The sequence below is a fragment of the Crocodylus porosus genome, unplaced genomic scaffold (assembly GCF_001723895.1).
Source record: "Crocodylus porosus isolate Cpor-Errol unplaced genomic scaffold, CroPor_comp1, whole genome shotgun sequence".
Lineage (NCBI taxonomy): Eukaryota > Metazoa > Chordata > Crocodylia > Crocodylidae > Crocodylus > Crocodylus porosus.
Window position 1 is genome coordinate 4,710,063 of NW_017728932.1, and position 5,637 is coordinate 4,715,699.

Sequence of the window (5,637 nt, forward strand, 5' to 3'; positions counted from 1 at the left end):
TTGTGAATACACCTGTACGATACAATACCAATTCACCCTACCTGCTCGGTTGCTAATGAAGTTGCAGGGAGCAGGGAACTGAGGCTGTGGTGCCAGGTGCTCATTGTAGGGGGCCCCCATAACCTGGCAGTCTTCTGCATTGTGCCTTGGCTTTGGTATCTGAAGGGATTCACAGTGCAGCTCTGCAAAAAAGCATACTGCAATAATCCAATGGCAAGGTGGCAAAGGCAGAGCAAGATCGGCAGCTAAAACTGGAACAGTTCCAGCCTCCTGCCAGCCATCTATGGAGGTGGGAAAAGGAAATCTCCATTGGCCACTACAGCTAGGTGAATATCAGACAGTAGATGGGGGAACCAAATACCTACCGCACCTTCTCTTTCTACTCATTTTCTGGTTTCTCCCTTCAGTCCATCAACTCCTATCTTATTCCACTATGTTTTAGCTGTGTTGCACGTACTGTCCCAGGGGACAGAAGTTGCTGTTATCTGTGCCCAAGCCTCTTGAGCACAACTTGCTACATGGCATTAAGAATGGACAGCAATTCCTGGGGCTCTTAGAGTTTCACACCGAAAAGTCCTAATTCGCTGGGTGTGTGTAGCAAAGCTTTTTGCATCTACCACTTCAGTTTGTGCAGGTGTTCAGGAGTTGTATTGTTAGAGTAGTTCTTTCAGCTGATGGAAGTCTACTCCAGGCAGTGTTGTTAACAACTTGGTGGAGACTGAGAAGCCTTCCCTGCTCCTCCAGAAACATAAAAAGTGTTTCTCTTAAAATGTTTTTTTTCCCCTTCCTTTGGCCCTGGAGCAGTAATAAATCATCACTTATTTAAAACAAAATCCAGCTAATAGAGCAGCTGCATAATATATGTTAGTAAGAAAAAAAAAGTCAGCAGTTTTAAAAGTTTTGAGGCTAAAATGCTGTTGAGTTATTTTTTTAATAGTTTTTTTTTGAGTTGTTTTAATTTCCCATCACTTAATACACAGCAAGAAACTTGAAAAATAATAATTTCCTCCCTACAGAGTCTTTCCCATTTGGCAAACACTTTTTTTTTAAAAAAGGATTAAAATGAATACGGTTATGGATCAAACAGGAACCACCAACAGAAAGGACCTCCCTGGGGCATTAGAAAAAAAAATAACACCTTCCCCTTCCTCGCTCCTCTGAACAAGCATCACTTAATAATTAGCCCCCTTCCAAAGCCTCACAGCATTTGTTTTTCAATAGAGTCCAGCACCCCCCACACATGAGACCAGGGACCCTGCTGTGCTGAGCAGTGTATACACACCCAACGCAATGAACAACTCCTGCCCAGAAGAGCTTACCATTTAAACAGATGCACCAGAAAAAGTGTGGGAGGGAAAACGGGCAACAAGAGGGGAAGGGACTTGTCCCTGGTCAGAAAGCAAGTCCATGGCAAAGCCAGGAATAGAGTCACAAGTCTTAAGGCCGGAAGGGGCTATTATGCCAATAGCTTTGGCCAAAGGAATTCCACCAAGTAATCTCTGCCTCAAGACAATGACATCTCTTGGTAGAAAGCCATCCCGGTTCCATTTAAAGGTAGCAAATTGTGGAGAATCCTCCACAGTCCTGGGGCTGTTGTTCCAGTGGTGGTTCAACACTTCCTGACTCTGTCCAGAGTTTCACCCACTAAACAGTGTTTCCTCCCTCATGCCATGTTTTCCCCTGAGCTGATCATTTTCCATGTCCGTCACTTCAGGTCTGGTCCTAGCCACTTCTGGCTCTTAATTTTCATGGGAAACAAGATTTACTTTCATTTCCACCATCCCCAGTCCTCCCTGTCTCCATCAGGTTATGTACTAGCTTCTGGTATTGCAGGACTGAGTTGCTTGTGTCAGAGGACCACACATCAGCCCGTGGAGATCAGAAACGGGCAGACCTGATGTCGGCCTCCCACAGAGACCAAATAGGCCTACAGGGATCAAGTGGAGACTCTGGCTACAGCAATTAGCTCTCTGCTTCCCAGGTGGTGTAGTCCTTGTCCTTCTGACCAAGGGCATTATTTACGCTGTGGTTTTTGCTTAGTTACCAGTTGCCCTGGAAATTATGTAGTTAATGGTTGGTCAAAAAATATATCTTGCCTGTCATGAGCAGCAGATCTCTTCACATCCCATGGGAGCTGATGGTTATGGTCAGTGCAATCTTGAAAGGTAAAAGACTTATGGCTCCATAACTACTGGGATCAGAAATGACAAATACCATTTGGGTCATGTGGAAGTGGACTGCAGCTCTTCTGTTCTTAATTGCCTCCCGCATTGCATGGGAGAACCGCAAAGAGTCCGTGGTCTGTCTTGTTAGTCGGTGGCAGTCTAGTCCCACCTCAGCCCAGTTACATTCAAACCCATGTGCGCATGCACAGAACCAGTGCTGTAATGTCTAGTCTGCATCAGAGAGATTTATTTTGGCACAAATTGCAGAAAATTAATCTTCATCCAGGGGGTTAGAATGTGGTTCAAGTTCTTTTCTAGGCCACAGGTCAGTTTATTCCCTAACCCACCGGTTGGTTTTCAACCTTTTTAGACTCGAGGCAGCCCTCAGAAAATGCTAGCTCTTATCTCTCACTTGTTTTGTTTGACTATGGAAAAATAGTGGAGCAATTCTTGTCTTGCAAAGAACTCAGAAAGAGCACAACAGGTTTTTGAGGCTATGGATTCCTGTTTGAAATCTTTGGGTTTATTTTGCGAATCATGGGTAGGTGTTGCTATAGCTAACGATGTTAATGTTGTGCATCATCCTGCAACATCTGTAAAAGGATATCGTGATACCCCTGGGCGCTGACCACCCTGATTTAAGAATCACTGGCCTAACCCATTCATAAACCTGCTGGGAGAGATGCTGTCTAGTCTTTGCTGAGACCTCTACAAAAGGTACAAATACCTAATAGTGTGAGTAATGGTTTACAGAGAATTGGGAGACTCTGGCTGCATCTACATTTACTTGTCAGAGGCCACGTCTACATGAGACGCTGACTGCGCAGTTGTTACTGCGCAGCCATTTAGTATTTGTATAAGCAAGTACTAAATGACTGTGTGGTAACCTGAACTACTGCGCAGTAGTGCTGACAAACGTCTTTTTTTGTGATGCTACTGCACAGGTGCCTAATACTACTACACAATAGTGTCGTGTCACGGTTTTTGCTGTGCAATGCTACGACGCAGTAGTATCGGGCTACTGCGCAGTTAGTGTCCCATGTAGACGTGGCCTCTGACAATGAAATGGCAGTCCACAGAGGAATGCAAAGACTGGCCATCTTCATGATGACGAAATTATAATGCTGCTTGGGAGATGATATCAAGTTAGTACGCAAACGTTGTTTGAAGCTAAATAGCAATGTTTTGAAACATTTGGTTAGACCGTTGCGTTATTGATATCCCCAACTACTGAGCACGGGGTATTCCATGAAATTCAAGTACGATTTTTTTTGTTTTTGTTAGATTTCCCCCTCTTATCTGTGCCTAACAGTGTGGCCCTCACCCTTAATTGGAGTTGCTAGGTGCTACCCAAACACGAGTACCTAGTGATGATGATCCTGGCAGTGTTCAAACTGTGCTAGAGATTACGGCTGTGCAAAGCTTCGGTTACTGATTTTGATTCGACCTGATTCAATGGCCAAATCAGAATCAAATCAGGAGACCCTTTAATCTCTACGAATCCATTCAGAGGGTTCCAATTTGATTAGGAGAGATTTGATGATTCGGACATAGACAGAGCTTTAAATGTTTTTTCTATGCACCTCGAGGTACCAGGTGGCTTGTGAATGCTGAGACGGTGGGGCAGATGGAGCATCCCATGGCAGCACGGGGGGCGTCCCCAGCACGCTTCCAGCCCATTTCTGGTCCACTGCAGAGTGCGTGGGGGACCTCCTGGCTCAGTGACTGGTGCCTCCTGGGTCTGGGGGGGTCCTCCCGCAGCCAAGCGCTGACCCAGGGAGGGCACAGGGCAGCCCACTGCTGAGCACATCGGGGGCCCCCACGTGCTTCTGTGGGACGCTCCATCCACTCCACCATCGCAGCATTCACGAGCCGCATCTGGTACCTCGAGGTATGTAGAAAAAAATATTTAAAGCTGTGTCTATGGCCGAATCACTGATTTCCCCGACTCAGCATTGAATCTTCAGATTTGGATTCGGTCGAATCGAATCGGGACTGATCTGAATCAACGAATTGAATCACTGTCCCTGATTCGGGGCGAATCTGAACTGAGCACAGCCCGTTTCGCCTACCCCTACTAGAGATACCTTTCAGTTAAGTTTGGTATGCTTTGTGCTTGCATGGATTAAAGAGTTATAAACAGAGTACAGATGTTATTTAGCTGTTCTTCTGGAGCTGTTGCTTGTACGGCACCAGAAGTTTGTGATCCGAGTTGTCTTCTCCTATCTGTTCCCAGACACTCGAATGCAAACGTTCATTATAAGGAAAAGCATTACAAGGATGCTAGGGCCTCCTCTGAGCGTGGCTTGGGCTGACTGCTGTTATAATCCTCTCATAAACTGATGTCAGTCTGTGCTCAAGACGGCTCAAATGCTAGTGCTGGTGTGCTCATGACACTGGCTAATGGGATGACCAATGTCATTCTGTTCTTTTGCTGTGCTCTTCTCTGTCTGCCTCTTGTCTTATGCTTACGTGACAAGCTCGTTGGGAAAGGAACCATCGTTTTGGTTTATGTTTGTCGAGGGCCAAGTACAGCGAGATCCTGAGCCATGACGGGAATTCCTCGGTGCTATGATATTATAATTAATAGGACTGCATGTGGGAGCTTGCTTGCTTCAAGGTATTTCTGGGATGGAACATGCTACTGGTCTGTATCTTAGCGTTCACTGCCACGTTCTGTGCAAAGCAGTGGTTTGGGTCTGCAGGGTGTCATATTGCCTTTAAGTCCTGCTACCTGGGCAATCTGCCTTTCTCCTGCTCCTTCAGTTGGGATTAGTTGCCCTGCTGCCGACCATTTACGCCTGGGGGAAGGCAGGGAATCCGGGAAGAGGGCACTTGACTTGCAATCGCTGCTAGTATTCATCTGGCAGAACCTGAGTTTCTTGCTCTCCAAGGTCTGTGCTTCCTTAGTCTCCCCTCTTTTAACCCGATGATCTTCCACGGTCCCTTCCGGCCTGCCAATCTGTGAATCTGTAAACAGAGGAGGTGGTTTGCAAAACCGGGGCGGGGGGGGGAAAAAAAAAAGCAAAGGGGAGGCCAAGAGGGGCCTGAAATCTCTCAGATGTCACCGTGAGGGGTCTGTTGTGGAAAACGCACCAAGAGGTGGCGTCAGACACATGGCAAAGCGCGAGGCCCGTGTCTGCACATGCCTCGGCGCGCTCCGGTGCCCCTTCTCCCGCGGGCACCGGCTGCCCGAGCCTGCCCAGCTGGGTTGCATGGGGCAGGGGCCCTTGCCTAGGAGGAGGGGGCTGGAGATGCGGTGCTCCCTGCATCCTGCCTGTGTCCGGCGTGGGGGGCAGCCCTCGGCGCTCTGGGGGCAGGGGTGTGAGGGGCGCAGATGTGGGGGCCTGGCCCAGGGAATAAGGGGGGCTTGGCCTGAGGGGAAGAGGGTTTGGCTCGGGGCATGAGGAGGGCTTGGCCCGGGGGCAGGTGGAAAGCGTGGCCCAGGGCATAAGGAGGTGGGCCCAGGGGC